The 15,265-nt window shown below is 46.4% G+C and overlaps 1 protein-coding gene across 3 annotated transcripts in view; it reads left to right on the top strand.

The window, feature by feature from the left end:
• The window catches only part of DLGAP2 (DLG associated protein 2), a 1,035,006-nt gene that overhangs the window by 187,232 nt on the left and 832,509 nt on the right, over positions 1–15,265 (top strand). The window lies entirely within an intron of this gene.

Raw genomic sequence — 15,265 nt, 5'->3', positions numbered from 1 at the left:
ACAGGGGTTTAGTTTGCAGACATTTGCAAATACATGTGTAAGCTGCAGAGCCTCTTCATGGCACCCCAATATTCTGCAGTTCCTAATTCTATACAGTTTGAGAGCCTCCATAGTAGAAGTACACATATCATAATGGAATGGATAGACTGAAGGTAGGTGAGCTTGGAGGGAACCCACTCTTCCTTAAAGGCACAGGGGCACACTGGACATCCAGCATATAGCAAAATGGCAGCAAAGGTGTCCAGTGTGTCCCCTCACCAGTATATCAACAGTAAAAACAAATGTCCCAATCTATAACTGGCCTTCACAGCAAGGAGCACATGGAAGGGCGACACATGTGAAGCAATAATAGAGAAAAATTCCCAGCTCAACTTACCAACCAGCCTGCAGCCAACCGAATTTTCCTGTCTAACAGTTTGCATCAAAGACGGGGGTTTAGTTTGTGAACATTTGTAAATACATGCATAAGCTGCACAGAGTCTTCATGGCATCCCAATATTCTGCAGTTCCTAACTCTATAAATTTTTGGAGCCTCCATAGTAGAAACACATGTATCGTAATGGATAGACTGAGGCAGGTAAATGCCATCATCATAAGGTATTACATATCTTGTGTTGTAATTACATGGTCATCCTAGTGTGTCTGTTGGCACGCTTTAAGACTGCCAAAAAATTGCATGCACATGTGAGTGACTTTTCTTCAAGACTACAATGTGAGCCAAGGCTCTGTAATGATGTAGAGCCTGAGTGATGTGTCATGTACAGCCTGGGCTCACAATTAACCTGGAAGTGACTGTTCAAGGACCAAGTGAGGAGGATTTAGTGAGCAGTGCTGAAGAATGGAATAGGTAAGTAGTATATTTACAATATCTTACTTTAAAATAAAATGTGACAATGTAATGAATAAAAAAAAGTGGAAATGGGATTTCAATTTGAAACCAAATATCCCTTGTACCACTTCAGTATGGTCGGAGTAACACTTTTTTTTACCCCATATAATTAAATTCAGAGTAATTTAGGGGAATGGGAGTGTGGGCTTTTTCACCTTAACTGGGAATTTAATTCCCATACAAGTCTATGGGAATGCAAAAATTGCAGGTCAGGAGAGCAACTGGAGGCCAAATACACCTGCCATTCATTGTGAATGATCTCAGAAGCATCTCAAACTGATATCAAATTGATTTAAAACAATCAACAAACAATTTGGATATCAAAGGTGAACACGAATATGTCATTAACCTCAAATGAATTTAATTTTTTTTTTTTACATTTGGCAAGTTCTGGTTGAACTGAATTTTTGAAGATTTGCCTATTGCTTGTTCTGTGTAATCCAAAACACCAGTATGCCAGGTCTGATACAGATTTACAAAAGTGAGCAGAAACCTTCATCAGCTCTTACTAATTTTCATAACTTATTGACAACTATATTATATCTATGGCCTACTCAGTGCTTGGTTTAGCAGACAGTGCTCACTGCAATAATCAGAATTTATGTGGGTCATGTGACCTAACATGTTTGCCTTATGTACTTATGGCACATAACTAGAGTACATCAGAAACTTGGTTTCCAAGTGGTAGCTGACTGTTTTAACACATTGAACCACCCTCTTCACCTTTCTATTGTCTCAGTATATTTCAGAAGTGGACCTTAATTTAAAATTAAGGTCAACTTTAACTGAACTTACATTGCTACTGTGTATTCAATTTATATTGGCTGTTCTGTTAGCCAGTAGAAAAAAGAAATACAAAAAAATGGCAACTGCCCCAATCTATAACTGGCCTTTGCCAACAACAAAGACAAATTCCCAGCTCAATATACCAGCCAGTCTCCAACCAACCAAAGTATTCTGTCCAACAGTTAAAAACAGGGATTTAGTTTGCACACATTTGCAAATATATGTGTAAGAGCCTCTTCATGACACCACAATATTTTCTGCAGTTCTAACTCTATAACTTTTGAGAGCCTCCATAGTAGAAGCACATGCATAATAATGGATAGACTGAGGGCAGCTGAACCTGGAGGGAGCCCACTCCTTAAAGGCACAGGGGCGCACTGGACACCCAGCATATAGCACAATGGCAGCTAAGGTGTCCAGTGCTCCCCTCACCAGTAGAAGAAAGCAAGCATTTTCACAGCTGCTATCTAGAGGCTCCTAGATAGCTGTGACATAAGAGAGAATGCAATAAAAAGTTTTCAACTGCTTCTATATACCAGTTCTGTTAAAGTGAAAAACAAGCACCAATACATCTGTTCTTACCTTTGTCAGTAATAAAACTCTGATCTGACTCCTTCTAAAAACAAATTTGCCATTCATTTTGTTTTATTTTTCAATTGCTTCTAATTTTGCCTTTTTAGATTAGCAATTGATGGTGATATTTTCCAAATTCCAACCACATTTTACTATTTGTTTGCCCTGCTCAAAGGGATTATCATAGAGATCTTCTTAAAGACATAATTATTAAAATTAATAAAAGTTTATTTTCTTATATTTATACTTGGTGATCCTGCCAGTAACACACCTGTCCCTAGGGCAACAATGCTCACTCACAGTATTGTATCCATGGCAGAGCAATGTTGCAACCTAATAGGAAAAAGGACTACAGCAGACTCCCTCTCATTTTCTCATTATTTTTTTAGGGGGGTGAAGATCTCTAACTTTAAAAATAAAAAATAACTGATAATATTGTGTTGAGATATCAAAATAGAGTGAACAGGACAAAGTGCAGCACTGGATTTCTGACAGGATCAGCAGATATTTTTTTACATTTATCGAAAAGATTTAACAGAATGCTTTTAAGCAAATAAAACCATTTGTTGCCTTTTTTACACAAATTTTGAAAAAGCTTATATTTTTTCTCTGCTCATTAACTAGGCTCCTGAAAATTTGAGCGGCAGTAGCGCAGAAGGTGGTTACCATAGGAATATACAATAGCATCACTTTATCTATAGTTTGGTCTCTTACATTTCAGTCCATTGAATGTTTAATCCCTCACTTTTAGAGATGTCTTTAGCAGCCATCTTTAACACCACATTAGACCCTTCATACAATATTTACATTAGGTCTTTCATTTTCAGTAATTTGGATAACTTGATTCAATTACCTAGCTATAACATTATTATATTATGATAATTAAAACTAATCTCAGAGTTCAGCCCACAACCCTGATTAACCTCATCCCGTGGAGGCCATTGCATGCTGTAAGTAATGCTTACTTTTTTGAGAGGTCCTCAGGCCTTTCATGTGATGTGCTGGGTTCTCTTTGCCTCTTCTATGGGGTTGTTCTCCGCTGATGCAGAGAAAAGTGATAACATCATCAGGAGATGTCAATGTCACAATATGAATGAAGGATGCCATGGTGATGCCTCCTCAGGGATCGGACCATAATGCCCTAGATTTGTAAAATGCCTACAGCCTTCCAGACTAAAAGACTGAGGATATCTTGTGATGGAAAGAAGTACTGAGAGGACAGTTATGGACTAAAGGTGGGTATGTCAGTCTTAGTTGATTTGTTTTGCTGTCTGGTGGCCAATTTTGGTGAAAACAATTAATACATTTCCTGGAGATAGACTTTAAAAAAATGATAGGTTAGTATATTAGTCTTTATTTATTCTTCATCAAATAAAATACTTTACACTCTGCTGGCACTGTGATGTACTAAACATACTGTTGTTCTGGACATTGATGCTGAACATGTTATAGATGGGCAACTCCTATCCACATATAGATTAGTGGTTCCAAATTAATAACTACTGCAGTAGGGGACAGACAAAAAACCCCAAAACGATAAGCATCGTTTCCAATCACTGTTCTGTTTATTTGGCGCATTTGAAGGTTTTTTTATACACAGGGTTACATAGGTATCACATTGATATTACAATTGTACTTTTATGTAATGAAAACATTATAGTGCCGTGTGCACAATAAGTGCAGTGTACAATACATAGGCAAAGCATACAAAATAAAATTCAATTTTATACAGAATTTAAAAATGTCCATTACAATCTCCCCTCTTTTGATCAATATCTTACATTTTGATCACAGATCACACCTACTATGACCTCTAATCTGGAACCTCCTTACATTTAGGCGGAACTAGTCCTAGCCTAGCAGGCAAACTCCACTAGGGGGAATCTAATAGCTGAGAAACAGCTATGTCATTACAAAATTACCTTTTATTGTGACTAAAACTTACATAAAAACAAATGATTGATAAGAAATATTTACAGAGTAATTGGCTGTACACTGAAATCTTGTGGCCAGAATGGCCTTGTAGCTTAGTTGTGGACATGCTGACTTATCAGCATAGTTAAACACAGACAATTGTATATAAAATGGAACACATATAAAATACACTGGGGAATATTTACTAAACCTGGAGAGTGCAAAATCAGGTTCACTTCTCCATAAAAACCAATCAGCTTCCAGGTTTTATTGCCAAAGCTTAACTGATTAAGCTAAGGTTAGAAGCTGATTGGCTACCATGCACAGCTGCACTAGGTTCTGAGTGAACCAGCTTTAGTAAATCTCCCCCAATATAACTTCAACGTGGCTTAACTACTTTTCAAATCACATTAAATATACATATATCCCTTACTAATACATATATCCCTTACTAATATATTAATTAAAGCATTAGAATAAATAGTACCCCAGACTGAGATTCTAAGAGGAAACCCAATTAAACACAGAGATACTTTCATTTAGTCATTTTTGCAGTGTGTATTGAGTATCCGACCATTTGTTCTCTTTCTCTCTCTCTCTCTTATATATATATAATGTCTCTTAACAGTCCACAAGTCACCTGGCTTTAGTTTGAGATCTTTCCAAATTGTTAGGATCTGGAATTTTGGGAGAAAATACATAAATTAGTTTGCCAAAAACCTTGAGAGATCAGCAACATTCTCTGTGATATCCAAGTGGAGGACTTCAGCTGCTGAGAAAAATATAAGCAAGTGAGCAACACACTTCCAAACAAAATCTCTTAGGGAGAGAGTCCACATATCCCCTTAGGGTAGGGGTGGGCAACTGTGGCCCTCTAGCTGTTGGTGAACTACAAGTCCCGTCATGCCTCTGCCTTTGGGAGTCATGCTTGTAACTGTCAGTTTTGCAATGCCTCATGGGACTTGTAGTTCTACAACAGCTGGAGGGCCACAGTTGCCCAACCCTGCCTTAGGGGGTTAAAAAATATAAAGACTTTCATGCTAAAGTTTTCTAGTTTCTGACATCTCTACTTAGTTACTCTACTTTTTTCCATTACAATGTGGATGGTAGGGGCTGTAAAATAAAACTTCTTGTAAGAACTCTCCAATAAAATTAGTCCATCTGTTATACTCTGTAGTATCTGGGGCTCTGTACTTACAAACTACTTCTGATAACATTCTTTACTGTGGCCTTTGCAGTAGCCTTTGCCACTGGCCAAACTTCTGGTCATTCAGAAAACATGTCCATACAGACCAGTGTATACTCGTAAGATCCTGACATGGGCATCTGGATATACCCTTTTGTAACCTCTGAAAGTGATGTTCAGTTTTTGGTAACACTTTTGGTAACAGGTAAAACAAGTGGTATATTCAAAACAGTGGTGAACCCTGGCGCTATCCCAGGCTCATTTACTAAAGCAGCCATAACTGCTTCTGAATGATGACACAGTCCATGTGACAAGCTGAAGGGAAAAGAGTGGCTGGAAGACATAAAAGATCACCTTTTTTCCAAAGTCCTGTTTCATAAGACATTTCCCCCACTGTAGACCACTTGTTTTTCTTGTTCTGAGGTCCTAAAAGTTTAATTATTAATTCCAGCTCTACTGGACCAGAACTAGGGTGGAATTTGTGAATTGCACAGACCCAGCAAGTGTTTGGGGCTGTAATGCAGCATTCTTAGTCACCTGGTCTGCTTCCAATGTGTGAGTTTTAATGATCGTATGGCTACCTCAGCAAGAGGATGGAAGGCTGAAGACTGCCAATCAATCAACTTAACATGCTTGATTGGTTTACCTGCTGAAAGTAAAAAAAACTTCTAGCCCTTCAAATGGAACCAAATTCATGCTCCACCCCAAAAGCTCTCTAATTCTCTACTATCTATATACATGTATACTCTTTTGATAGCTCACAGGCTTTGCTAAAGCATGGAGCTCTGCTTCTTGAGCAGGGGAAGAAGGATCCAATGACTCTGAATACAGAGCATCCTTCTGGGTGATGACTGCATATTCAGTATGGGTCTAGCCATCCGTGAAATAAAACTGGGATCAAATCTACAAAAAAATCAAATATTTGGGTCTTCAAGGAGTGTTTCCTGCACTGGGCTCACAGCAGCTGATTCCTACAACATCAATTTAACACGGGCGATTTTTCTTTGTCTCCAGTCTCCTCCAATATAGGCAACAAGATAACTGGGATCAGTGGTACACCTTTTTCATTGTTAGATTTTGTACATAAATAACAATACAAATTCATATTTTGTAAACCTTGCATTTGACAAATATTTAGTTGGGCTGTTTGCAAATAATTGCTGCACAGAATGTGGGACCATTGAAGTTGAATAATTGACCAAAATAATGTCTCTACCATTGTCTAATAGCACCTTGCATACATTTACTGCTCTGATATAGACAGGTGAACTCATTACTGGGTCAGCTTGCATGAAACATATCTCAGTGGCTTGTTTTTTCCTATCATGCTCTATATGTAAGCACTCCAGTTTCATGTTCTGCAAAGACAACCTTTCCCTGGCAATATTATAATTTCTCTTTGCTTGCTCTGTTGTTTGTTTTAGTTAAATACAAAACCTTAGTTTCCATCTTACATATTTTTCCAAAGTCAGAACATAATATAGGATGACAATACCCCACAGTCATGTAGAGCTGTCCATAAATCAAAAGTTTTATCAGCTTATCACTCTACTTACAGGGAAAAGGGGCACATAATTTCATATTCAACACCTTCTGCTTTGAATTAAAAAAAACAAAAAGTACCAATAATCTGTAGATGAAAGAACAGAAAAATCAACAACCAGATCAAAAAGCTATAAAACAGCCTGGCTGTAGGTGGCATCTGTCCTAACAGGGTATGTGGGCTTGGTGAGATGGGTCTGTAATTTTATTCAATACTCTCACATCATGCACCTCACATCAAGTTACTATAAGACCTTTAGATTTAATTTTTAGATAAAAATGTATCCATTTAGGCTTACTGAACCCAGGAACCTACATACACTATATCTTTTCTCCCACAGTACACATAACATGGGAATGCAATTATTTTGGTAAATATAAACTACTAAATACCTTTTCTCATCATCAGTTGGAGCAGTCTTGTGACTTGTATCAGTGTCCAGCAGAGCACTGGTTAAAGCGTGTAGGAGGAGTTTTCATTTTGCTCTAGGAGGATGCAGAACTCCTGACCTCTGTCTGGACAGTGCGGATTGGCTCTGTGCTGTTCATATGCACTGTCCCAAGAAAAAACAAACCTTTCTAGTAATATACACCAAACTGAGCATGTGCACAGTTTCTCCACACCACCTGTCTTATCAGGAGATAAGAGGGGGACACTGGAAGAAGGGGAGGATCAGAGAAGACCTGATCAAACAGTGGTTTTACACAATGCATGTGATTAACCCCTTAGGTTCCACAGTGAGTATAACAAGCATACTTTACTGCATATACAGACTGATTTTACTGTTGTGGGTTTAGTAACACTTTAAATATTAAGGTAGCTGCAGTATAACCACCTCATGTTAATGTAAAGTAACCCCATGTCCACCCTATTAGATTGTAAGCTCTCATGAGCAGGACCCTCTTAATACTCTTGTATTTAATTGTATTGTAAAAGTACTGTCTCCCTTCACACTGCAAAGCGCTGTGCAAACTGCTGGCGCCTCACAAATCCTGTATAATAATAATTAGAGATGAGCGAAGTATTCAAAAATTCGATTCGACTGATTCGGCGAATTCGTAGAAAAAATTTGATTCGAGTCGAATATATTCGCTGTGAATTTAACTTAAAAAAGGGTGTTTCTAGGCTTCAGAGAGACTTAATATTAGTGCTGAACACTGTACCTTTAATTTAAATGCCCTTGGAGTCTGCTGGGGAAGAGAAATAATACTGTCAGGCAGTATGACATGCAGATGAGTGCCGTCGATCTTAGAATCACCGCACACTTCACTCATTTGGCCAGTCACGGGGCCAAAACCAGAGTGTGGAGCCACAGTGTGGCGGTGGAGGCAGCAGCAATGGGAGGCCATGCAGCACCCTATGACAAAAATGGAAACCACCAGCAGTGTGAGGAGACCTGAAAGTGGCACATGGCAGAGTGTGGCGATAGAGACAGCAGCAATGGGAGGCCGTACAGGGACCCATGACACACTCTGGACCTGGCAGCAGCATGAGGAGGCGGTACAGGGGCCCATGGCAGATTACGGGCCTGGCAGCAGCATGAGGAGTCGGTAGGGGGGCCCATGGCAGATTACAGGCCTGGCAGCAGCAATGGGAGGCCGTACAGGGACCCATGACACAATCTGGACCTGGCAGCAGCATGGGGAGGCGGTACAGGGGCCCATGACAGATTACGGGCCTGGCAGCAGCATTTGGAGTCGGTACGGGGGCCCATGACACACTCTGGACCTGGCAGCAGCATGAGGAGGCGGTACAGGGGCGCATGACAGATTACAAGCCTGGCAGCAGCAACTTGGACAGGAGGACGTTCAGTTTCTGCACCGTCTGGTGCGTGCTCGCAAACTGTTGTCTCTTGGAAACGGATTCCAAGAAAGACTGCTGACGGAATCCGTGAAGAGGAGTAGCAGGAGAAGGAGCATCTGAACGAGCGGAATATGCCAACAAGCGACAACAGGGGCCCATGACAGATTACGGGCCTGGCAGCAGCATGAGGAGTCGGTACGGGGGCCCATGGCAGATTAGGGGCCTGGCAGCAGCTATGGGAGGCCCGTAATCTGCCAGCACCCTATGACAAAAAATGGAACCCACCAGCAGTGTGAGGAGACCTGAAAGTGGCACATGGCAGAGTGTGGCGATGGAGACAGCAGCAATGGGAGGCCGTACAGGGACCCATGACACACTCTGGACCTGGCAGCAGCATGAGGAGGCGGTATAGGGGCCCATGGCAGATTAGGGGCCTGGCAGCAGCTATGGGAAGCCCGTAATCTGCCAGCACCCTATGACAAAAAATGGAATACACCAGCAGTGTGAGGAGACCTGAAAGTGGCACATGGCAGAGTGTGGCGATGGAGACAGCAGCAATGGGAGGCCGTACAGGGACCCATGAGAGACTCTGGACTTGGCAGCAGCATGAGGAGGCGGTATAGGGGCCCATGGCAGATTAGGGGCCTGGCAGCAGCTATGGGAGGCCCGTAATCTGCCAGCACCCTATGACAAAAAATGGAACACACCAGCAGTGTGAGGAGACCTGAAAGTGGCACATGTTTGGGGCATGATTCATGGCGGATTTAGTCAGTTGTGTCAGGAACTGGTGGTTTGAAATCCAGACTAATCCACGCCTGATTCATTTTCACAAACGTCAGTCTCTCCACACTTTGGGTGGACAGTCGTGTCCTCCGCGGAGTTGCAATACCTCCTGCCGCACTAAACACGCGCTCCGATGCCACGCTACTGGCCGGGCATGACAGCCTTTCAAGGGCAAATTCAGCTAGTTGGGGCCAAAGGTCAAGTTTCGTTGCCCAGTAGTCAAGGGGATTGTCTACCTCGGTTGGCAGGGTGCTGTCCAAGTAGGCCTAAGCCTGTTGTTTGAGGTCCTGCTCCAGGTCCACCTGATGCTGCTGCTGCTGCTGCTGCTGCTGGTTAGTAGTTTCCTCACTGCGCTGGTGAAGAAAGCTACTCATCATCGACTGCAGACTGAGGCAGCCGCTGCTGGTGGAGCTGCCACTGCTCCTACCACCCCACCCCTCCCCTGCTGCCATCGCAGCGGAACGCGAGCGCACAGGGCCCACAGTGTCTGAGGATGGACGTTGGCGCAGACAGGCAGAGACCAGCTGACTACATAGGTGGTTTTTATAGTACGTTATTTTGGCCTCCCTCTCAGCAGGTGTGAAAAAGGCCACCATTTTGGAACGGTAGCGAGGGTCCAACAAGGTGGACAGCCAAAAGTCATCCCTCTGTCTGATGGTTATTATTCGGCTGTCACTACGCAAGCAACCGAGCATGCTATGGGCCATTTGTGCCAAGGAATGCGAGGGACTCCCTGCCTCCATCTCCACAGCATACTGCCACGGTGCGTCTGGGTCCTCTGTCTCCTCCTCCTCCTCCTCCTCTACCAGATGCTCCTGCTCCTCCACTCCTGTCCGCTGAGTGGAAAAACCACCCATTTCACTCAATAATTCCTGAGCACCAATGTCCTCCTCTACCTCCTCCTCTTCTTCCTGTCCTGCCCCCACAGGGGTCATGTGGCGTTGAGATCTGTGCGCCACGTCTACCGCACCCTGACCAGCCATTGTTAACAGCATTTGTTCCAGGACGTGCAACAGAGGAATGACGTCGTTCATCCCATAGTCCTGCCGACTCACGAATAGCGTGGCCTCCTCAAAGGGCCTGAGCAAGCGCAGGTGTCACGCATGAGCTGCCAATGGCTGACATCTAAGTTACACAGGGAATACCTTTATCCGCTTTTAACATCAGGAAATCTGTGATGGCCTTTTGCTGTTCGTAAAGGCGGTCTAACATATGTAGGGTTGAATTCCACCTTGTTGCAACGTCACAGCATGAGGAGTCGGTATAGGGGCCCATGGCAGATTAGGGGCCTGGCAGCAGCTATGGGAGGCCCGTAATCTGCCAGCACCCTATGTCAAAAAATTATACACACCAGCAGTGTGTGAGGAGACCTGAAAGTGGCACATGGCAGAGTGTGGCGATGGAGACAGCAGCAATGGGAGGCCGTACAGGGACCCATGACAGACTCTGGACCTAGCAGCAGCATGAGGAGGCGGTATATAGGGGCCTATGGCAGATTAGGGGCCTGGCAGCAGCTATAGGAGGCCCATAATCTGCCAGCACCCTATGTCAAAAAAATTCTACACACCAGCAGTGTGAGGAGACCTGAAAGTGGCACATGGCAGAGTGTGGCGATGGAGACAGCAGCAATGGGAGGCCGTACAGGGACCCATGACAGACTCTGGACCTGGCAGCAGCATGAGGAAGCGGTATATAGGGGCCTATGGCAGATTAGGGGCCTGGCAGCAGCAATGGGAGGCCCATAATCTGCCAGCACCCTATGTCAAAAAATTCTACACACCAGCAGTGTGTGAGGAGACCTGAAAGTGGCACATGGCAGAGTGTGGCGATGGAGACAGCAGCAATGGGAGGCCGTACAGGGACCCATGACAGACTCTGGACCTGGCAGCAGCATGAGGAGGCGGTATATAGGGGCCTATGGCAGATTAGGGGCCTGGCAGCAGCTATGGGAGGCCCTTAATCTGCCAGCACCCTATGTCAAAAAATTCAACACACCAGCAGTGTGAGGAGACCTGAAAGTGGCACATGGCAGAGTGTGGCGATGGAGACAGCAGCAATGGGAGGCCGTACAGGGACCCATGAGAGACTCTGGACCTGGCAGCAGCATGAGGAAGCGGTATATAGGGGCCTATGGCAGATTAGGGGCCTGGCAGCAGCAATGGGAGGCCCATAATCTGCCAGCACCCTATGTCAAAAAATTCTACACACCAGCAGTGTGTGAGGAGACCTGAAAGTGGCACATGGCAGAGTGTGGCGATGGAGACAGCAGCAATGGGAGGCCGTACAGGGACCCATGACAGACTCTGGACCTGGCAGCAACATGAGGAGGCGGTATATAGGGGCCTATGGCAGATTAGGGGCCTGGCAGCAGCTATGGGAGGCCCTTAATCTGCCAGCACCCTATGTCAAAAAATTCTACACACCAGCAGTGTGTGAGGAGACCTGAAAGTGGCACATGGCAGAGTGTGGCGATGGAGACAGCAGCAATGGGAGGCCGTACAGGGACCCATGACAGACTCTGGACCTGGCAGCAGCATGAGGAGGCGGTATATAGGGGCCCATGGCAGATTAGGGGCCTGGCAGCAGCTATAGGAGGCCCATAATCTGCCAGCACCCTATGTCAAAAAATTCAACACACCAGCAGTGTGAGGAGACCTGAAAGTGGCACATGGCAGAGTGTGGCGATGGAGACAGCAGCAATGGGAGGCCGTACAGGGACCCATGACAGACTCTGGACCTGGCAGCAGCATGAGGAAGCGGTATATAGGGGCCTATGGCAGATTAGGGGCCTGGCAGCAGCTATGGGAGGCCCATAATCTGCCAGCACCCTATGTCAAAAAATTCTACACACCAGCAGTGTGTGAGGAGACCTGAAAGTGGCACATGGCAGAGTGTGGCGATGGAGACAGCAGCAATGGGAGGCCGTACAGGGACCCATGACAGACTCTGGACCTGGCAGCAGCATGAGGAAGCGGTATATAGGGGCCTATGGCAGATTAGGGGCCTGGCAGCAGCTATGGGAGGCCCATAATCTGCCAGCACCCTATGTCAAAAAATTCTACACACCAGCAGTGTGTGAGGAGACCTGAAAGTGGCACATGGCAGAGTGTGGCGATGGAGACAGCAGCAATGGGAGGCCGTACAGGGACCCATGACAGACTCTGGACCTGGCAGCAACATGAGGAGGCGGTATATAGGGGCCTATGGCAGATTAGGGGCCTGGCAGCAGCTATGGGAGGCCCTTAATCTGCCAGCACCCTATGTCAAAAAATTCTACACACCAGCAGTGTGTGAGGAGACCTGAAAGTGGCACATGGCAGAGTGTGGCGATGGAGACAGCAGCAATGGGAGGCCGTACAGGGACCCATGACAGACTCTGGACCTGGCAGCAGCATGAGGAGGCGGTATATAGGGGCCCATGGCAGATTAGGGGCCTGGCAGCAGCTATAGGAGGCCCATAATCTGCCAGCACCCTATGTCAAAAAATTCAACACACCAGCAGTGTGAGGAGACCTGAAAGTGGCACATGGCAGAGTGTGGCGATGGAGACAGCAGCAATGGGAGGCCGTACAGGGACCCATGACAGACTCTGGACCTGGCAGCAGCATGAGGAAGCGGTATATAGGGGCCTATGGCAGATTAGGGGCCTGGCAGCAGCTATGGGAGGCCCATAATCTGCCAGCACCCTATGTCAAAAAATTCTACACACCAGCAGTGTGTGAGGAGACCTGAAAGTGGCACATGGCAGAGTGTGGCGATGGAGACAGCAGCAATGGGAGGCCGTACAGGGACCCATGACAGACTCTGGACCTGGCAGCAGCATGAGGAAGCGGTATATAGGGGCCTATGGCAGATTAGGGGCCTGGCAGCAGCTATGGGAGGCCCATAATCTGCCAGCACCCTATGTCAAAAAATTCTACACACCAGCAGTGTGTGAGGAGACCTGAAAGTGGCACATGGCAGAGTGTGGCGATGGAGACAGCAGCAATGGGAGGCCGTACAGGGACCCATGACAGACTCTGGACCTGGCAGCAACATGAGGAGGCGGTATATAGGGGCCTATGGCAGATTAGGGGCCTGGCAGCAGCTATGGGAGGCCCTTAATCTGCCAGCACCCTATGTCAAAAAATTCAACACACCAGCAGTGTGAGGAGACCTGAAAGTGGCACATGGCAGAGTGTGGCGATGGAGACAGCAGCAATGGGAGGCCGTACAGGGACCCATGACAGACTCTGGACCTGGCAGCAGCATGAGGAAGCGGTATATAGGGGCCTATGGCAGATTAGGGGCCTGGCAGCAGCTATGGGAGGCCCATAATCTGCCAGCACCCTATGTCAAAAAATTCTACACACCAGCAGTGTGTGAGGAGACCTGAAAGTGGCACATGGCAGAGTGTGGCGATGGAGACAGCAGCAATGGGAGGCCGTACAGGGACCCATGACAGACTCTGGACCTGGCAGCAGCATGAGGAGGCGGTATATAGGGGCCCATGGCAGATTAGGGGCCTGGCAGCAGCTATAGGAGGCCCATAATCTGCCAGCACCCTATGTCAAAAAATTCAACACACCAGCAGTGTGAGGAGACCTGAAAGTGGCACATGGCAGAGTGTGGCGATGGAGACAGCAGCAATGGGAGGCCGTACAGGGACCCATGACAGACTCTGGACCTGGCAGCAGCATGAGGAAGCGGTATATAGGGGCCTATGGCAGATTAGGGGCCTGGCAGCAGCTATGGGAGGCCCATAATCTGCCAGCACCCTATGTCAAAAAATTCTACACACCAGCAGTGTGTGAGGAGACCTGAAAGTGGCACATGGCAGAGTGTGGCGATGGAGACAGCAGCAATGGGAGGCCGTACAGGGACCCATGACAGACTCTGGACCTGGCAGCAACATGAGGAGGCGGTATATAGGGGCCTATGGCAGATTAGGGGCCTGGCAGCAGCTATGGGAGGCCCTTAATCTGCCAGCACCCTATGTCAAAAAATTCTACACACCAGCAGTGTGTGAGGAGACCTGAAAGTGGCACATGGCAGAGTGTGGCGATGGAGACAGCAGCAATGGGAGGCCGTACAGGGACCCATGACAGACTCTGGACCTGGCAGCAGCATGAGGAAGCGGTATATAGGGGCCTATGGCAGATTAGGGGCCTGGCAGCAGCTATGGGAGGCCCTTAATCTGCCAGCACCCTATGTCAAAAAATTCTACACACCAGCAGTGTGTGAGGAGACCTGAAAGTGGCACATGGCATGAGAGACTCTGGACCTGGCAGCAGCATGAGGAAGCGGTATATAGGGGCCTATGGCAGATTAGGGGCCTGGCAGCAGCTATGGGAGGCCCTTAATCTGCCAGCACCCTATGTCAAAAAATTCAACACACCAGCAGTGTGAGGAGACCTGAAAGTGGCACATGGCAGAGTGTGGCGATGGAGACAGCAGCAATGGGAGGCTGTACAGGGACCCATGAGAGACTCTGGACCTGGCAGCAGCATGAGGAAGCGGTATATAGGGGCCTATGGCAGATTAGGGGCCTGGCAGCAGCAATGGGAGGCCCATAATCTGCCAGCACCCTATGTCAAAAAATTCTACACACCAGCAGTGTGTGAGGAGACCTGAAAGTGGCACATGGCAGAGTGTGGCGATGGAGACAGCAGCAATGGGAGGCCGTACAGGGACCCATGACAGACTCTGGACCTGGCAGCAACATGAGGAGGCGGTATATAGGGGCCTATGGCAGATTAGGGGCCTGGCAGCAGCTATGGGAGGCCCTTAATCTGCCAGCACCCTATGT

Source organism: Staurois parvus, unplaced genomic scaffold, assembly GCF_062004578.1.
Source record: "Staurois parvus isolate SC_StPar_1 unplaced genomic scaffold, SC_StPar_1.0 ptg000226l, whole genome shotgun sequence".
Taxonomy (NCBI): domain Eukaryota; kingdom Metazoa; phylum Chordata; class Amphibia; order Anura; family Ranidae; genus Staurois; species Staurois parvus.
Note: the sequence above shows the minus strand (reverse complement) of the source record. Positions and strands in the feature narration are given on the sequence as shown.